This window comes from Diuraphis noxia, unplaced genomic scaffold, assembly GCF_037042655.1.
Source record: "Diuraphis noxia isolate RWA-SAM2 unplaced genomic scaffold, SU_Dnox_SAM2 contig0009, whole genome shotgun sequence".
Lineage (NCBI taxonomy): Eukaryota > Metazoa > Arthropoda > Insecta > Hemiptera > Aphididae > Diuraphis > Diuraphis noxia.
This window is the reverse complement of record NW_028301719.1, coordinates 2,772,924-2,795,422: the sequence shown is the minus strand read 5'-3', so window position 1 is coordinate 2,795,422 and position 22,499 is coordinate 2,772,924. Positions and strand designations below refer to the sequence as shown.

Genomic DNA, 22,499 nt, shown 5'->3' with positions numbered 1-22,499 from the left:
AGGTTAATTTAGATTGATGAGAAGACAGCAAGAATATAACTAAGATGCGTGTTCACTCTGATTTGATCATTTATTGCAAATAATAAGTTTAAATAATATAATGATGAAACAATAGGTATGATATATGTAAGTAAAACAAGGTACATTAAGCTTTGTTTGAAAAAAAAAAAAAACTAATTAAACTTAACTTGCTTGATAATAATTACTAATAATTAATTAGGTATTAGTACCTCTATAAATAATTTAATAAAAGAGAGCTTTATATAAATTGGTTTTTGGTGCTAAATACATGTAAGCGGCCATATGCATTTCCTCCAACATAAATAGCTTGAGTGGGATGCAGTTCCATGACTACGCAACGTCTGTTCATATTATTTGAGATTAGATCGTGCAATACATTTCCATCACAATCATAAATTTGCAACTGAAAACACATAGGAAATTAGCTGTAGTGAACGTTTTCAAACAATAAATTTTTAAATAAAAATAGAAATTGAAAATGCAAGCCATTCATTCTAATAAGAAATGACAAGAATCATAGCAAACTCAATATAGGTTATGAATAGTTATGATATTGATATCATTCATGATTTATAATTGTAAACACTTTATTCAGTCAGTTATTTTTTTAACCATGGTTTTTCTTATTAATAGTGATTTTTATTCCAAACACAAAACATTTTTTAAACAAAAAATTAAATCACACACTAACACAAATATTGTTATGAAATTGTGTATATATAGTCCCAAACAGTGGGGTAGCCATGGGGAGGGCTGAGGGGGCTGCAGCCCCCCCCCCCCCCGAAATGTTAATAAAATTTAAAAATTATTTCAGTGGTCTACAATATTCACTCAAATAGTCTTAAATTGTATTTTACTAATTTTAAATTGTCATCTTTATTTTGTTAGTTTTCTATAGCTTCGGTCGTGCTTATAGGTATTTAATGCACCGCTGTGTAAAAAATTGATCAGCCCCCTCCCGAAAGAAATCCTGGCTACGCCGCTGTTTCAAAATATAATTATATTAATGTGAAAATAATTTAACTGTAATTTTTTAAGACTTGTTTTTCAACAATAAAATATTTACCATGTATTATTTATAATGTAGCTTTAAGAAATAACAAGGATTCAGAGGACATAAAATCTGCACGAGTTAAAAATAAATATTATTCTAAGACAAGTTAACATTAATGCTATTAACAATAGCCTGGATTTTATATAGTATTTAAAATGTTGTTGAATCAAAATTGCACACAAATATTTTTAACAGTATTGAAAATAATAATTATTAACTATTAAGTTTTTAAAAAGGCAAAATAAAAATAAATTATTGTATTAAATATTCGTTGGATATAATTTATTCATACTTATTGTTATTACACAATGGAATAAACTTCATGTATCAATATACATAACTGCACATGAAGTAAATTAGATAATAATGTAAATCCCTAGCCAATATCATAAATTCCTAACATGAGTAGACAACATGCTCAATGTCAACATAGGCAACATAGACAACATAGGCAATGTTGTGAAAATCAAATATTTTGTTAACACATTTATAACTATGACTAAGAAATTATCTAATATCTAATGTTGATAATTTTGTTTAAAGAAATAGGTATTTATTATTTAAATTATGTTGATAATTAGATAAATAATTATTCTTACGTTATTTATTTTCATAAAATAATGGACACGAATATAATTTTATAGATAATATTGTAAATTGTCTAATTTGATCGGAAATATTGTTACATACTAGTCATTAAGAGGACACTACACAAGCATTTGTTGTCTGTCTATTAATATTAAATCCATATTATTTAACTTTTTTGGTATACCTCAAATAAGGTACACCCATTGATATAAAACTAATTAATTGAAATAATATTATTAAACATTAGATAATTGTATTGTTCTTAATATTATTATTAACTTAAAAAATGATCATAACATTTTGCAATTATACAGAAAGTTTTGAAATATTGGTACAATCAAAAATCCATCACGTTGTAATTTTCTTTATCTAAAATTTTGGTATATACTTAATAGGTAAGTAATTTCTTTTTAACATGCAGCCTTGTTGATTTGTATACTTGGAAACTCATACAACTTATTGAGCATTATCATAGAACATTTTACAATTTTTAGCTTACTTGTAGCATCTGAACTAAATTGTTAGGTATTAAAAATCCTTATTTTGTTATTAATATATGTTGATACCATCTTGTCTCATCAGCAAAAAAAATGAACTTTTCAATTCTTTGGGATGTTTAAATCGTAGAACTGGATTAATATGTTTGTCAGTTATATTTCTTATGTCCCTTAAGGAAACCTCTCTAAAAGTATAAATGTAATTTATTGACTTACAAAACAAATATTATCATAGTTAATAACACATAATATAAATTTAGAGGTTTTTAAAAAAATATTTAAATGTTGTTATTTTAGCTGTTAATACAAAAATTATAATAGCAACTAGAATATTACCCAACTTCAGATGAAGTTAAAAAATAATTTTTTAATAATGGGTGACACTGAACTCTACACACAGATCTTTTATGACACCAGGCAGAATTGATAATTGTATCTGGTATTCGAGTGTCCACCATATCTACATGTCCAGAACCTTAAACATTTAAATTCAATAATAAACAATTGATCTATAATGTGTAATAACTAATGGATATCATTCATAGGACATACTATTTCCAATCAGATTTCTTTCATATTCACTGTGCCATGCGGTCTTATTAATGTTTGATCTATAAACCTATTCAATTGAACAGAAAGACTTCAACCAACAAAACTAAAACAAAGATCATAACTCTTAAGAGGACGCTATACCCGCATGCATTAACTCAGTTTTACAAACGTACAACTTAAGGAAAAACTATTTCACATGGGGGATAGAACCACTCAGGCTGTAATCATAACTAAGAAATTAATTTTTACACTATAAAAAGGAGAAGATTATTTTAATATGCAACATTATTTTTATTTTTTTGATATCACAAATACAAAAAGTTATTCAAGTTTGAAATAATGAATTTTTAAACAGTAAGAACTTTTTTTGTATTTGTGATATCAAAAATATAAAAACGACGCTGCACAATAAATGTTCTCTTTTTTATAGTAAATCTCAAGAAAAATTGTTTTTGTTGTTGTATAACTATGATGAAGAAAACGCATGCGGGTATAGCGTATCCTTCAGTAAATACATTTTACTGATAATATCAAAAGTGTGTTTAACAATGTCACCACATATAACAGATCCATCATAACTAGTTGAAAAAAACTTGTTTGGATTCCAAGTAAAAAATGAAATACAATTAACTAGAGCTTTATGAACAAAATACATTTCTGAGTTTCTGTCATACAAAGCTACAAAATCGAATTATTAATAATATTTAATATTTTAGTATGTTTTTAGTCTCACATATGTTTCCTTTCCTGTCCCCTGCAGCTAGTATAAGAGATGTTTCTGAAGGATGAATAGTAAGAGACTGAATACCAAATCCAGACATTTTTATTGGTGGTATATTCATATCAAGACTTCTTAACGCATGAACAAATCTAAACGTAGATAAAATAATGTTAAACATATCAAAATATCAAATGTTAAAATGAAAATATTCTTATACCTGAAATAGCAAGGACTATAAATGTAAGCTTTATAATAAATAGTGCAAAAAGAATCATATAGCATTCAGTTAATTATTTTAAAATGAAATTAAGTTATCAATTCATATGCTGAAATTTTTATTTGAATAGGATTTAGTGTGACAAGTAAAAAAATAAAAATATTGTAATTTATTTGTCTAGTTGCACAACTGTTATACAATTATTATAGAAAAATTAAAATTATTTAGAACTAAGAACTTTTAGCATACTTTTCGCTTGGTAACATATGAAAATTGTTAATAGGTTCTTTAATGGCTAAGTCATCACTCAGTTTTTCAACAAAATCTGATTCTCTTTTATGTCTTGATAAACCTGATGTACCTTAATTATGTAATAAATTTGAATTCTAACAATATACAACAATTTATTTGTAATTATTTTTGATATATTCCAGAGTTGGCTTGCGATAAGAGCGCAAGCCTCCTAATAAATTGATGAATAATACAAAAAGCAAGAAAAAGACTAAGCTTATTATTTTATTAGTAAAAAAACTAAAAATGTTAGGACACATGCTATAATTTGGTCACCACAGATATATAATTAAAATACACAATACATAATTATCTATAAACCATTTAACTTAAATTTTATTATTTTTCTTTAATCTTTTTTCTACATGGTATCGAGAACCAGATGAGGAATTGTTGTTGGCATAATTATTTAATATCTATAACTCATGGTTTTTACCATAAAAAAAAAAAACAATTTATTTAATAAAATATGCTTAATTTAGTCATAAGTACTTATACAAATATTTTTTTAGGACATTTATTTTTAAAATGTAATACAAAATAAATAGAATAGAAGTGAGAAAGTTATCTCACTTAATTGCCTTAGTAAAATTAACTATTGATCATCATATTTACTATTCAGAAAATGATTTTGAGCAGATTTCTTATAAAAACAGTCAATTGGGTATTTGTTTTTATTATTATTTGGGTGTTTATTTTAATTTTAGTAAGATTTTCAAATTTATTTTTTTAACTCTAAGCAGATAAAATAAAATAAAATGTGTGCAAGACACTAATAAGTCAAATCTGATTTATATAGAAACATGAAACTATGGACTAGGTACCTGAGTAATAGCGATCTTGAGGGTTTGGCAAATGAGCTATTCTCATTGAACGGTTAATAGGTTTTCTGAAAAAAATTAAAATTAGATGATAGCATGAACATTAACATATTTTGAATAATATAATATTATTAGGATTTAAAACTTACATGCTCGCAGATTTAGGTTGATTATTTTTAATATGTGGCTTCTTTTTTAAGCAACTTGCTAATGTTTTTGCTACTTGACTCACACCCAATATACTGAAAAATTTACAAAACAATTTAATGCATAAATATAATATTTTACCATTAAACTGGTTGGGTGATTTAACAAATATTTCCACATTTATTTTTCCATTAGGTAATAAAAATTGTATTTAATTCTTATTTTTGTAACATTTAAGAAGTATTGTGTGGGATTATAGACTGAACATGTAGTATATATTTCTACATAACACCCCATACTTATACATAAAATATTATTTGGCTAATACCTAGGTATTATGTTAAGAATGCCATTGCAATATATAAAATGTAATTCATTAATCCATGTTTAAGGATTATTTTATGATGGTGTCATAACAGAAAGTATTTCAAAGATATGGTTGTTATCCCTACACATAACCCTCCACCTGGAGGACCAGATCACGCCAACTACTTAAGGTCCGCGGAAGGATAATGTTAAGCATTTTGCAGTAAACCACTTACCCCAGGAGTGCAGAAGTGGTTCCAAGTTGTGATGTTGAAAAACTCTATAGCAAGGTTCGAATTTAAGCCATTAGAAAATGAAGAGAAAGAATATTATAGTAGGTACATCTAATTGTTAGCAAAATAATTTCCAGAAAAACCAACTCACTTGAACATTTCGTAATTTTTTTTTTCGATACGTTTTGCTCTTAGTTGTTCATATGTCAAATTTTCGTCTTCATCAGATACATTGTTTTCATCCATTTTAAGAGGCCGCAGTATGCGTCTTAGCTTTATGTTTATGAACTATTAAAGGTGGATTTGAAATATACTCACAAAATATATTAGCATACATATTTATTGATTAATTAAGTTATTTAGCAATCCCTGTACAACATGATATCTACGACGATCGAGGAATTTTAAATGTATACAATTATATTTAATTTTTACTAATTCTAGCAGTATTCAATTCCAATAAAATAATAATTTACAATTGTGCCCAAATGCCCAATTATTAAATTGGATACCTATATACATCAGCGATCAGTACATCACGAACCAAGATAAATATGCATATTGAATAATTTAATTGTCTTGGTTTGTTGTGGTTGCTGGTTGGTTACATCTAAAAATGTCTCAAAAACAAAATGCAGTGTTCCCAACACGAGCGAAAAACACTATTAGCAAAATTATTAGGTATTCAATCGCGTCACTGCAAGTCTGCAACTACAGTTTCCATTTTTCCAATATTATTCGTGAATAGAGAAACACAAGCGGGAGAAAATAATAACATTTATAATTTATAAACAATATAAAGTATAAACCCTTGAAAATATTTTCTTCATTTCCATGATAAATAAAATATTTTCTTCGTTACTTCATTATTCAATCCAGTTGCTATTCTCATTCTTATTTCGGAACAATTCTATAATAGTCTAGCAACCAAACGATTTTTTTAAATTTTTATTTTAAAAATGTGTGTTTTTACATGCTTTGTAAGCATGCTAAACAAAAATTTGGACTAACTTCGTTTTGAAGTTATCAGAGAAAAACCGACATGGGCAGTGACTACGCGTAACCCGTGTCTCGGTGGCACTCGTCGCTCATCGGCAAATCAAAAATATTCCTCGACTTATTGTGCAAACCACCTAACAGTATTAAATTAAAATTAATATAAAATGAATAATTTGTTTTGGGCAGTGACCACGCGTGTATTGGCCGCTAAGCTCCGCTCCGCAAATCTAAAATATCAATCAACTTGACTTGTGATGCAAAACCACCCCAAATACGTAATACGGGGACAAAGGTAAGTTGAAAAATGTAATTTAAAAAGTTTAAAAACGATGCACAGCATATGGTATTCATTTAAGACAGTGTGTCAAATGATTGTCGAGTGTAAAATACGCGTTACGGAAAAACTGTACCTACTTTTTAAAGTTTTTCACCGATAACTTCAAATCGAAGTTTGTCCGATCTTTTTTTCCACATTCTCTCTAAGTATCATATATAAAAACACACATTAATAGATATCGATAAGTTGCTAAACTAGAATTATGCTCTCATTTCTACCCGCAATCATAAAAATATATGACTTGAGATAATGACTGTGATGTATCTTTTTAACATAAGTCGCTAAAACGACCACCGTGTTTTTATGTTCTTGTGAACATCATAAAATGATGAACAGTTGATTAATTAATTCATTTTTTTACGTTAAATTACCTTATACTCCTGTATAATTTTTTGATGGGTAGTTTTGGTAGGTTTCTATTATTTTTTTTTTTTTTTATAGTGTGACTGGTATAGTTTATTATTTTTTTAAATTTTCAGAATCATAATATACATGCTACATTACAAAATATTATACCTACTATTTGATTTAAGATGGTAATAATCATAGTTTATTATTAGGATTGGAATTTCCTGAAGGCACTAAACAATTATTTTATGCACTAAAAATTATGAATAATGCACTACAGTTTTTTTTTTTTTTAAACAATTTTTGTATAAATGATGATGTAATCATGTAAAAAAATTTTGTCGTTGTTACTTGTTAGCCATGTATAAGACGTTTTTAACGTCTATAGTTATCTGAGATTTAAAGTGTTAGATTTATATGTTCCAATAAACAATTAGGAATCAGGCCAATTAATATGTGCAATTTATATATATTACGTGAATCAACCATAGTACCCACTGAAACTTTCATTTCACAGCACTAGTGCTATAACGGTGATATTTTCAATTTTAGTAACAACTGGTCACCGTAGCGGCAGAAATTATCAACGTGTGTGCAAGCTTTTCTGCTTGTATTCGTCAGAAGATGGCTCTGCTCTTATGGTTTTTTTTTTATAATTTTTCTTTCATTCATTTCCGATTTCCCAGCTTTCCGATTCCGAATTGTTGTCAGTTTGGGATTGTCCTTTATTTTTTCTTGTGGTGCACACAAATGAACGGGTTTAAAACAAATCCAAAACGTGAGTATGATAGAATCCATATTATATAGTAACTGTTAAGTAAGAATATGGATTTAATTGATTTCGGTAGATATTGCGAGGCGAAAATGGTATTAAATTTCATCATTATTTTTTTAATTATTTTGTTTGTTTGTTGTTAGCTGTTAGTTATTTCAAAGATGTATTCAAAATGCCAAAAACGTGGTACTAAATTCGATTTTTAATATCAATGTCATAATTATTGATAATCAAAATAACCCTTTAAAAATATTGCATTTTTTTTCTTTATTCTTTAAAATCCTTATGTAAATATTTAAAAGCCAAATCTTAAAGGAACTTATATTTTGAGAGCACTTATAATAGAGATATTTTTTCACGTCAGTGCTTGATCATATTTATCTGTTACTTTTTGTTTTTATAGGCACCGAAGTTGAAGTCTAAACTTTAAATTTATAATAGTTCCAACCACCTCACCTAGTTTTAGAGACGTGAGTAGTTGCCAATATAATTACTACTAATTTTAAGTTATTTTAAAATTCTATTCTCGATTCATAAAATACGGAAAATTTGTGCTTTAGACCCTATTATAAATGTTGTGAAAAATAACACGGATTTTGGGACTGATAAACTTGGAGTTTTTCGTGTTTTTCAGTACGAAGTTTGAGAATGATCATCTCATGTCAGATGTGTTAGTGAATGGAAATAAAAATCACATTTTACGTTTTGGAAATGTGGACACTTAAAAAAGGTATACTCACGCGTGATACCTATATATTGTTCAGTTATAATCTTGCAGTGATATCAAATACATCACGGCCACGATGATGGTCAATTATTGGTCATCCTCATCCATAATTTCAGATCCAAAAGTCTAGGGGTGGAATTCATTTGTTATTGAGACACCATATACCTTAAGGATTTATTATTGATATGTTTTTAATAGTAACTTAAATTTAGTGTATGAAATTCGCCTAATTAGAACACATCAAAATAAACATTTTCGAGGGTGTATTTTATATAATAATATAGGTATATCAAATATATATATTTAAAATTGATTGATCAACATAGACTCAGACTAATTTGAATTACGAGGGAGGGGGCAAAACAAAAGTATTCAATAACCTCATATTAAAAAAAAAATTCACTGCGCTCACATAATATAAACCTACTAATAACAACCTCCCTCTAGAAATAAAAACATATAAATCGGGATAATAAATATTATTTATAATAATTAATAGTAAAATTTATCAAATAAAAATAGAATCTAGAATTTACATTGTGAGATAACATTATCCACCAACATATTTTTTAAATAATAACCATTACCTAATCTTAACTAATGTATTTTCAAAAAAATAGTTATAAATTAAAACTGATACAACATTTTTCTATTTATTGTTATATTTTTATTTAATTATAAAAGACTAAAAGAGTATAAAATATTTGTATACCAAAGTTCAAACTGATGAAGGTGAGCATCCGCCCCTTCTGCTCTCCTGTATTTGCGCATGTACCACTATCGATCAAGACCACCTCGATAGTACTCTTAAAAATCCTGCATTTTTAAAACGTGAAATAAGTTTTTAATTTTGGTCGGCTGAAATATGATCATTTTCAAAGTCAGTACGGAAAAACCTGAAACACGCATACCAGCGTGGTCACACTAACGATATTCGGTTTGGGTGGGTTTGATAATATTTATGAACCTGTATACCAATTTTAATACGTGTATCCTTATGTTATATATTTATACTGTTATTCCAAATGTTCAATTCGTTGTTTTATCGATTTATTTTTATAACGGTGCACGCGCGTTGCACCTATTTATATTATAATAATATCATGATTTACTACTAGTATATGTCCGCCGCGAGTCTTTGTATAATAATAATAATAATAATATAATATTAGGTAATATTGTTTTGCTTTTGACTGGCGCGCAGATACGACCATCCCTACGTGCACCACCCCTCCGCCTCAACGCTTTATTATCTTTTGGGTTCATAGTTGAATAAACTAAGTACGATTTCCCCGAAGGGACGTATTAGCCTTTGCAGTCAACCGAATGCACAAACATCGTTTGCTGGCGCACCTGTTCGGCTCTCCCGATTCCCATATCACTAGTCACCCGGCAAAAAGACCTCGCGCAGCAATAACTCAGTGCCGTTGTTTGCCTTTGTTCGTCGTCGTCGTCTTCACATATTATATTATTATAATACTATTGAATATAATAGTCTATTTCGAAATTCAAACACTCATTTCTTCCCGTTTTTCACGTACAGTATTATTAATATTACATTTTCTGTTTTTATATATTATTTATTTATTTATCGACAGACAAGTAATTCCTGTGCATATTGCAGCAGAGTTATTTTTTTCAAGGTTTTGAAAATAAGTTTTCTAAATATAGAATTTTTAATTTCGGTGTTAATTGTAATAATTTTGTAAAAAAAAATTTCTATTATCATAATAATGATATGATAAGAATTTTTATTTTTTTTTTTTGAACTAGCTGCAACGTATATTTTTAAATCCATATCCCAAAATAGATATAATTATTGTAATAAGTAAAAATATTTTTATAAACTAATTTTTAGACTTTTTTAAATTATACAAGTTATATATAAAATATGATATAGTAAATATTTGAGAAGTAAGCACTTTTCCGGCTCTGGAACATTTTCTGTTGTGAACATTTTCTATCTAACCTTCGAACGAATTCGATAACTGCAGTACATTTGATAACATTTTAAAAATAACTAAATTATTGGAAACGAACGGAATAACCTGTGCGATCGGCAATAGTAACTAAAATGTACTGTTTTATTTCGTTAGCATACCTAATATTCATTATTCAATACAATTTAGTTTATTTTCTTTTTATATAAAATATGCTTTTAAATAGCACTTAAACTCAAAATTAGCAAAATAGCACCAAAAATCACAAATATGCAAAAATTAGCAAAATAAAATTTCGTATATGACATTAGATAAGTTTGAAACAATTTTATACCTTACTCTGAATGTCCTAAGCCAACCAATAAAAATATGCATTTGCTAGAATTTCCGAGCCCTGGTAATAACATTTTATAAAAACAAAATTTTGAATGAATATACAAATTATTATAATATATAAGTACCTATTCTCGATTTACTATTACAAATAATCTATAACAATTGAATAACATTTTTGGAAACCAAATTTCTTTCACAATTTTTAGTGGGGAACACAGGTATTATAAGCCTAATATGGTAGTTCTTTGTTGCAGTCCAATATACTGCCAAATGCATTCATGTTTGGAAATTTCTTCGGAATTTTTATTTATGCACGTTTTGAGAATGAAACAATTGCAAATATATCGCGTACAATTATATTAAATTTTTAAGATGATAAAAAACGATTACTGTTCGTATATAAATCGCAATGTATACAGCTGAAATGGTTTATAAATAATATAGTACTTACATTACTTTTTATGCACTTTATTTACATTCAACGTCAAGAATTCAAGATATAGTTATAACTTCGTGTTTACGTTTTGTAATTAACAACAACTTATTGATTTTAATTGCATATTTTATTTAAAAGCATACAAATTATTAACAGGCATTAAAACTATAAAATTATAAATTACATATTAACATTAAAAATTATTTTATTACACATAAATATTGATAGCGTGGCACTGAACACGTACATTAAGTTTTCGGTGATTCGAACTTTATCCACCCTGTTTGTTTTTGATTTTCCATGTTCTTTTTCTGAAATAATATAATAGGTATAATATAAATTTTGAGAGATTTAACTAATCATAACATTTAATTACGTCTGTGTGTTATTTCCAATTTCTGAATTTCTAAAGAAACAAATTATTATGATATTTACTACTTGATGGAGTGTCCTAGATAACTGTTTTAATATCTAATTATTCGAAAAAATTGTACGTACAATTCCCGATTCCCAACTCCAGTATTTCGGTATCATCCAGCTTTTATTTGCATCTCAGACGGTTATGGTCACGTGGCACGCGGCGTATCGGATAGGCAATTTAGGTACATGGCAGTCATGGTTATTCTTTTTCTGGTATCTCGTAAGCATAGGTATGCGATTTATCTCAATGCATTTCATTTATTAAGCGAAAATTCTGATCATTTTATTAACATGGCCTTGTAGAAGATTTTTAAAATTGTAATGAAAGAACACTGTTTTTAAAAATTGATCTTGTGAAATAAAAAGTTAAATTTTACTATTTTAAAACAATATAATATTTAATATTGCTGGTAATTAAATATTTATCTTATTTATTAAATCCCTACGTATTGTTTGGAACCTTGGAAAAAAAGGTGATAATCAATAAGAAAATATTAAAAAACAGTTAAGTTAAACATTTTAAGTGGCTTCTATATATGTACTTATGCTATATAATATGATGGTTATTGGTTTTTGTTTCACAATGTTAAATTTAGGAAGATTATTAACGTTTCAAAAAAAAAAGTTTATTCTTTCAAAATATATGTTTGTCCGTGCTAAATTAAACATATGGAATGGAACACAAACCTTATATTTTTACGATACGGAACTTCATACTTTAAATATTGTGGTTTACCGGAAATGCGTTCCGGGCCGTTCTGAATCCCGGGTATACAATATTATAATTTTGTCGTTTTACGTCTCCTCTCCCTAGTCATATTTATAGTATAAAGTGCTGGTTGAAGTTAATTTGTTGTTATGTAGATTCTCTAGGTTTCGTCGAAAATGGAAAACGTTTCGAAGTTTGTGCTAATGTTTAAATATAGGTTAGTAAAACGATTAATTTAAAATATAGTGATGGCGCAATAACAATTTTAAAGACAAGCATCAGAAATATTAGAATATTTACTCAACATCAGTTGTTTATGGTAGTTCGATAAAGAATAAGCGATGTGATATTTCTACACTTGATTTAAATATTTTGGCTCATTTTTGTATATTTGTAAGATATTTTAAATCATTAATTTTTTGTTAAAGCACGCTTGAAGTCCAAGTTTTGACAAAGACAAACGTATTTGACAAAAATACAAAAATTTGCAAATAGTCATTTAAATATACACGTATAATAATTTATTATATTTAAAATTTTAATGGTTTGAAAATATATAGCTGGGTTCCTATTAAGCTGTGTTCCTCTTGAATTTTTCTTATGTTTCATTTCTACAGAAGTCGTAAAGATATATTTTTTTCTCCCAGTAAACGTAATGTGAATTCATGAGGCTTATGCCTCACGGAGGTTGAGGGGATATGAACAAAAACTTTTGTTTTTTTAAATATATTTAAATTGGCTTAACATAAATCATAAATAGATGCCTATAATTTGAGAAAATAAGACATAAAACAATAAACATGATGCACGTGGAAATTACAACATATTGAGTAAGAGTATCAAAATACAAGCTTTGGAACATAAGAATAGGTACGGGACCAATTTATTTTAAGATTTCGTTGGATGTTATCTGAAGTAGTGAAAACATTAGAATGAAGAAGTTTTATTAATAATGAGATGGTTGGAGTTGTTAGAAAATTTTGAGTTAGATGTAAGTTCATCGACTGTTTAGATTGCCTCTGTGGAGCGCAGTGTTTGTCATGTACTCATGTACCATGATGTGGTTCTCGTAACTAATCTAGCTGAAAATTGAATTGATCGTATAGTACTGATTTTTGCTGGTTTATCAGGGCCACACATTATGATCTCTTATTATTCTGATAATAAATAAATTTTTTTCGAGACTAGTATTTTTTCTTAAAACAGTTAAATAATTTTATTAATTTTATGACTTTTATGATTTGTAATAATTTGTATCGATTAGGTTTATTCTTGCTATATTTTTGCATCCATCCACCAACGCTTGTAGACAAGACGAACTCACGAAAATAATAATCATAAAATATAGAAATTATATTATTATTATTATTATGATTATTATTATTATTATTGTAATGACTATACGTGTTGTAAGTACCTATAATATGCGCGTGACGGTTCAATTTAATCACGGCACCAACGACAACGATGCGATGACAACATGCAAGCCGCCAACCGACGGGGTGTAAGGGGTGTATATAGGTCGATTTATTTTTTACACGCGTGTACACTCACCCACAACCGTCATCGTCTGCAGCGGAGATCGAAATAATATAATAATATATCGTTGGTAGATACGGTGCGGTGTACGGTTGAGTACCTATCGCACTCCTCCCTCGACCTACTTCAGACCCAACCCTTATTCGGAGCTCAGAAATCTTCATCCCGCACGATTTTCATACCTATATAATATACACATCACCACATAACAGAGCAATAATATTGTGTTGGCACGGTCGTTGGCGCGCGAATTTTCCGAAAACAATACGACCTGCACGAGGTCTGCACTCCACGCGACGTTTGCGAAGTGGGAAAATACACGGGCGCCAATGGGTATCACTATATACTGAGTATAATATTAAATTGTACGGACGTCGACAACAACGGGTTGATAACCAACTCGTTTATTATTATCGTCATCGTCGTTGTCGTTGTTGTCGTCACTGTCATCGTCATGATTATATTATATACCCGAGCGTTTATTATTATATTGTCTGTTGGCGCGTTATTATATATTGTATATAGGTATATATACCATATTACTATTATTATTATATACGTAAACGCCGCGTATAATATTATAATTATTGTAAAGGGCCCCGTTGACATACATATTATTATTATTATTATATTGTTGAGAGACCCACGGATGAAGAAATTTACAATATGAGCTTGGCAATAATAATATTATATAATATCGTGAGGAGAACACTTGACGACTGTATTACATAAATAATATAATTTAGGTATATAATTTAATAATAATAATAATACACGACTCCCGAAGACAAGTGATGACAAGACGACGGGTGCCGCCTCATTGATTTAATAATGAGCGAAAACGATGTGTTGTGAGGACACGATTCGAGGGCCGGTCGTGCGTGTTATTATTATTATTATAATTGGATCAAAATCCCATAACTGGTCTGTCAATTAATTTGTTTTTTTTTCTTGAACGTCATTGTTATCGTCATCGTTTTTGAGCCTACAAAAGATTTAACAATTCACATATAATTAACAATAATATAATAGTTATACTGAATTGACTACGACGATTTCCCGCAGAGTCGTCGAGCACGTTATTTTTCTTCCATGCACCGAGCCGTTTGACGGCGTTATTCAGTAGGGGTAGGGGAATGATTTTAAATTTAATTAGAACTCAAGGAAATACTAAATATGAACTTATATTTGGGATATATTACCATGAGTTATAAAACACCTGTGGTGTCTTAATCCTCATTAATTATAAATATTTTTTTCAGAATTTAAATTAAATATAATAATATAATAATTACCGTGTTACCGTATATTAACGTAAGTGCACACCCATGATCATTAAATGAGTAGTTATTAAGCTAATTAAAATGTATTAACTTCAATGTAATGTTTACATAATTTTCAGTCTTAAAAAACAACATTTCTAAAAATGAAAATATTTTAAACTTATTTTTATTGTTTTTGCTATAAATTATTAACAATTTGTCAAATTTCGTATGATCATAAGCCAAAATATTTCTAAACGATTAACGATCATCAATATTTGCATACTTTTTTTTTTATAATTAATTTTATTAACATTTAGTCATTTGCATACATTGTTAGAGTATGAATGTATTTTTTTGTAAAATACAACGATCATTTGATTTTCATAAATACTCTTTACAGTCTTTTCAATTTTAATTTTCATAAAATAAATTATACCGTCTTACACAAACTGCAAAGATGTTGTTATTTTAAATACACGTAGGTATATGTATAAATCTAAACACGATTAGAATACGATAATATTAATATATTATCTAGAATCGAATCGAATATGTATAATTGATTTTATAGGGCCATTGTTATTCTCCGAGGGGATTAAGTAGGTCGCGATGACTTGCGCTTCGGATAATACTGATTTTATTTGTATTTCTGCACGATTTACATTGTTTAAAAATTCTTACATAAACGTCATGCAACGTACGTTAGACTATGATTCTGAGCAAACTCATTTACACTATACGTATTTAATCCCCATGGTTCCGCCTTGATTACAATGGTGATTGATCGATGAACACATATCACACAAAAATCGTTTTTATAACCTGACATCGCTCAAATGATATTATAATGTATGTAATTCGGGGGCGTATTTAGGGGGAAAGGAACTGCGCGTTGACAATAGATTTCGACCAGTCTTTCTATTAAATTATTTTATTGCTTATCATGTATATATGTATACATGTATAATAATAGTTGGTTAATAATTATTGTTGTAGCCTACAACCTATTTTATTATATCCGAAGTGCTTATTAAAATAATAGAAATATGCTTGTAGTGTACTACAAGCATACCTTAAACATATATATTATATGTATATGTTAGCGTTTAAGTTGTATTGTGATGTTATTTCTAAGAATTGCTGTTATTTGGTTTCTCCTCCTTAGGAACACTTATTGGTCTTAATTTTAAGTGGTGTCATATTTTTCGAACCTTACACACATAGTAAGCCATATTATTCTCCCAATTTTTCAAAACTCTAATTATTACTTTAGTTATATATAGAATCAAAGACATATTGAGGAATTTTGCGCCCAGGGTAAGAAAAAAAAATGCTTTCTTCCAACCTAAATTTCTTTAGCAATAGGCGTATTTGAAAAAAAAATATGATAGTTTATCAATATCTGAGTGTCAATACTTTTTTTATCTGCACCCAAATGACCTAGATACCGTATTATATCAAAAAATGCTCTCTAAAATTTAGTGCCCCTATAAATTTACCGTCCGGGGCCCAAGCCCCTCTGACCCCCTAAATACGTCACTGGATAGAATAGTACTTTCTATATAGATAAAATACTTTTTTATTGTGCTTTTTTATATCTATCTATTTTTACTATTTTTATTTTCATTACTATCTATTACCTCAGTTGTTCTTATTGTTGTTTTTTGAAACAGATTGAATAAAACAAAAAACAAAAAATGTATATTCATGTAAGAAATAATTCTAATCTATTCATTGTTCAGCTATAACAAACATAATTTTATATGTTTCTGACAACTTATCTATTATTGATTCTACTTTTGAATTATCTATCCGATTCTAATATATTTGTTCAGTATTCGGTTATATATTATTCATTTTTATCTAGTATGTTAAATGATACAAACATACAGCATATTATTGGATTTTTTTTTATATGAATATAATATATCAAGTAGTTACCTTATAGTAAGTAATATATTATTCAATGTTGAACAATTACTATTAAGTTTTACTATAAATAAATGAAGAGACTTAGTAATATATATTATAAAAAAACGACTAAATATTTATGCTGAAGAAATTTACATAGTTAATTCGGCGGTACTAGTATGAGATATAATGACGGGTGCTTAGTCCATTATTGTTTCCCTCCATGTGATCCTATCATGATACTCTGTGCGCTAATAAAATAAAACCGATTGAATGGTTGTTATGCATAATTCGATGGATGGAATGACGATAATTCAAAAAACAAATTATTTTTAAACGCAGAGTTATGAAAATCATGTACTGCACGAAAATGAAACTATATTTGCCCCCACGCGAAATTTATTTTCATTTTTTGATTCGATAGCTATTTTATTTAAAATATTATTTGTGGTCATCATCATTAAGTAAGTTGTGTTTTCAGAGTTTTCACTTTTCCTTTCACAAAAAATTATTATACGTTCGCTTTTCAATTTTTAAATACGACCCAGTACCTACATAATAAACAATAGTCTTGTATAATAATAACTAATGAATTAAATATAAAATAAGTTTACTAACTATTTGGTAGTTTTAATTTGAAGCGGGAATATTTTTCATACACATATAGAGCAATGCAATAAATCATTTCTAATAGATTTATCGAATTTAAATTTAAACCCATTCAACACTCGTCACTCTCGTATTATTTTTGCCATGTTTTCATATTTATTTTAAATTTAGAGAATTAAAATAATAATGATACACACGCGTTATCCACGATAATCGATGATAATTTCAGATTGGCAAGTACCTATAATTATTACTTAAAATGTTTTTTTTTTTGTGGAAACGATGAAGCGTGTCTAAATAATTATAATAATTATATAATTGCTTTACTCATACGCCTCCCCGCCCGATACTGGTACTGGATTAAAAATGTACCCTTGGGGCGGACTACAATACGAAAATACCAAAAATGTCGAACTCACAATTGTCAAATGTCTGCGTATTTTTTTTACCAACTGCCACGTGATACTATTTTTTTCCATGCAGCTTTAGCTCAAGTGTTGCAGGGCTCGTATAATGGCGCATAGTTGCATTGGTTGTATTTGTTGATGAGTCACCATAATATTATAATTTATAGCTGCTGTAGAATAGTTTATGCGATTCGATTATGTTTAGATAATATAGTTAGTAGCATTTAGTATTTAGTAATTTAGATGACTGACTCTGCATTCGACACACATGATAATAATTATATATCTACCTTATCGATGGAAATCAGAAACTTCATGATATAACCCGTCTATAGATTACTTGGCGTTCGACTATACGACGACCGTTATGACTTTAAAAAAAATAATATACGATGAAGTTCAAAAAAATTATCATACCCCGCGCTATTACTTATCCCAAAATATTCGCATATTATAATTATAAAGCGTACGTTGTAGTTCAAGGGGAGGAAAGGGATAATCCGATGACTAAATGGCGTTTAAAGTATGGACTATGTACGACGTATATAATATACAAATATATATAGTATAAAATAATACATAAATATATTTAATATATAGTAATATCTGTACTGCAGTCTGTAATACTCGTGCATGTATGTACGATTTGCCATCCGTCAGACCGACCACTACGATTATGAAAATGGTCGTGCGGGTTGTAGAAGACGAGGGTGAAAAAATATGAAATTAACCACAATATATACCGCCGGTGCGGAACGTCATTAGTTTTGGCCCCCGTTTTCGCATCATGGGATTCAGTGGCTCGTCCTCGTCCTCCACCAATATTGACTTTCGATACGAACAAACATCGCAGACGATATATACACATAATACATACAATGCACAGAAATATATATATATATATATATATGTATATATTTACTCACAGCGCCGAGTATTAAACGTATTAAAAATCACCGCCGCCGCCGAACTATATATACGTACTCTGCTCCGTCATAGTGTACCACCGGTGCAGGGCACCCTCTACAAACTCTTGTGTTTATATACATTGTATATACATATATACAATGTATATACATATATACAATGTATATACAGTTCATCCTGTATCGAGGTTTACCTACGGGTCGGAGGCGGCTATTCTATAAATTTGGTGTTTTTACTCACTCCGTCGCGTCGTGTTTCTCCCTCGTCCACGCGCGGAATAAATTACGGGGAGACCGCGCCGCCGCCGCAGCAGCCGACAGTTGTTGTCGAAAGGCAATTTGGTAAATTGTAAACGTGAGTAATTTATATGCGACCCGGTGATTGGTAATCACGGTAAAACGTTTCGGCGTGTATGTTTATGTATATATATTATATAACTATATATATATATACATACACGTGCTCATTTGAACGGCGTCAGCGGTGCACGCTTAGGGGTCGGGGGTGAGCAAAGCACCACTTTATATTTTATATATATATATATATATATATATATATATATTATTACTTGTGTATGTGAGTATATACATAGCATTTCGACACGGTCTTATATATATTGTATACTATACTATAATATGTATAGGCGTAATACATATTATTATAGGTCTTGTTGATGCGATCGGTGATGGGCTTCACTAGTATAACTACGGTGCGAATCGTGATCATTAATTCTCGCGCGTCGACGGACTTTGCTAAGTACCTATGGTACATCGATCAGTTTTTTACACACCGCCCCGTGCCACTGGTATACACACTCTGAGCTTACGGTTTACGGTGATTACATTTGAAAGTGAAAAATAATAACTGCACCGCCAATAAATTATCGAAAAATTGTTTTCAAATATACTTACAGGCCAGGTTTTGGAGTACTTCCAAGTTTTTGTAATGATTATACGAATTAAATACTTAAATCGATAACAAGAAAATATTATCATATACGAATACATAGTTTTAAAGGAGCAACCTTTTAGTATTTATCTAGGCGTTTCAGATATCGAGTGGAACAATCTACGAGTAGAATTTCATGGTGACCAAAATGATTAGAAATCGATGGCTATTATAGACACATATTTGAAATTTTATTTATTTAAGAAAAGCTTTTCGAGCAAAAAATCACAAAACTACGCTACTTCAGAATAATTTTACGATGGCCGTCGCGGTTCTCTGTTTATATATTTAACATGCACTAACAGCTATGCATACATTTCCTGTTTGTCAGTTGTCTGTGCCGTCGTACACGATGTATGCAGCTTATGATGAAGATGCATATTATGTGTGCACAACCAATTTTCAAAAAAATGTTTCGAAATAGCTTTTACCACGGTAAAACGGTTTTTGTTAAAAAAAAAGTTGAAATAGGGGCAGTATTATTGCACTACAAAATGTAATTTTTTTAATAATTTATACTTAATTATCGTTTCAAACGTTTCAGTTATATATGTACTATATAATATTATGAAATATGAAATATTATAACATATTATACCTATCAATTATCATATATATTTAATCATTCTAAGAGCCATATTAGTTTTAAATGTTGTAATAAATATTATAACATATAAAATACGATTTCATATTTTGTTCAACCATCTTTCATAAGGAAAAGTATACATTTTAAACACCTATTAAAACATTTGCAATATCATTCAATGATGGTTGTATCGGTACAGTGTACTTATAGTCTAAGAGAAATAAAAAGAGGTGGGAAACGAAAACCATTAATTTTAGTTATTCGTAATATAGATGGATGTTAAGTATATAAGTAATGACATTTTTCACTCAGTTTTTAAATTATAAGAAATATGAATGTTATAATAGTAAGTTTTTTCGTTAATAATAAATTCGTATAATGGTGGATTATATTTAATGGACATAATAAAAATGTAGGTAAACATAATAAACAATAAAACAACACAAATTTTAATAATAACTCAGAAGGTATTAATTGGTATACATTTTGCCATTTCACGTATAACATATATTATTATATCTTATCAATATAATTATTCTTATCGTCAAGTATTATGACGTGACATATGTTTTGAATTATGTTTGTATTTTTTATGTTATAAAAAATAACATTATTAACAAATACAATGCGTTTTAACACGTACAAATATATAAAAACATATATTATATACCATGTATCCTATATTATTATATTCTTGAATCGCTGCGTATATTAGATGCGCAGTTACCTCTTTTATTTATTTAAAAAATATATCTGTCAATGGTATTCGTATTCAAATCGAGTGTAAATAAGTCGTGGGTCGGGGGTAGACGAAGGAACTGAACTCGAGTAGTTTTTATATTGAGAAGTGAAAAGTTTTCCGATGCGATACATTTATACATAGATATAAATAAAAAGAAAAAGCGCTTCGAGTGTAGAACAAACCTTTTGGAAATAAGAACATCGGTTAATGAATGCATATCGGCTTAACGAACACTTGCAGGGCTTTTCTTTTTCCGTCTTTCGGTGTGCACCGTCGTATCTCAAAGGCCACCGCCGCCACCGAGTCGGGGAAACGCGTTTTTATAAAATAAACAACGTGCAAAAAAAAAAAAAAACAAACGAAGGGGAAAGTCGCTGAATATTCTACAGAGAAGTTTTTAATTTGCCTTTATGGTAAACAACGACGGTCGGGTAAATAGAACGTTATACGGTGATTTTTTCTTTTACGTTCTCCTTTGCACCAACACTTTAAAAAAAAGATTTTTCTCTCCTCTTCCAGCCCGCGTGTTAACAACGACCAACAGCTTTGATGCTTGCTTTTTATTTTATTTTAACGCGGTCGGCAAACGTGAATAATGACGGAATTTACATTCTTAGCCGCCGCTGCTGCATAAAATTATATATCTAAATACAGCGTGATCACAATTTATAAGGTAACGCTAAGTATCTCGTCCGGATGCCCTTGAATTCGATTCGGCTTTTGATAACTACATTATACAGGATTTATAATATTACACTTTGATGAAATCTCAATTTCTAATGTTGCTTAAATAAATACAATATCAATAATCAAAAATATTTAAAAATTCTAAATGATATAAGGAACAATTTAATTTTTGAAAAAATGACGATTGGTATCCCTATACATTATATAGTGTTTTGTGCGACTATACTCGTCGTCCGCCCCGACTATCTTGATTTTCCGAATGATACAGATGAGGCTCGTATTTTTTATTATATACCTAATATTATATCATATTTACGTATACGTCACATTTACGATGTATACAATACATATACGCGCGTCCGTATAAAATTACATCCGTTCGAGAAATTTGGTTATGGCTTGA

The 22,499-nt window shown here is 29.0% G+C and overlaps 1 long non-coding RNA gene and 1 pseudogene across 1 annotated transcript in view; both read right to left on the bottom strand.

The window, feature by feature from the left end:
• Positions 1–51: 51 nt before the first annotated feature.
• On the bottom strand, positions 52–6,192 carry LOC107165410 (WD repeat-containing protein 76-like; annotated as a pseudogene).
• A 5,296-nt stretch (positions 6,193–11,488) lies between these two features.
• Positions 11,489–22,499, bottom strand: part of LOC149054254 (uncharacterized) — a 229,629-nt gene continuing 218,618 nt past the window's right edge. The window contains exon 5 of the long non-coding RNA XR_016192298.1: positions 11,489–11,657. This is a non-coding gene — a long non-coding RNA (uncharacterized LOC149054254). The remainder of the gene's footprint in view (positions 11,658–22,499) is intronic.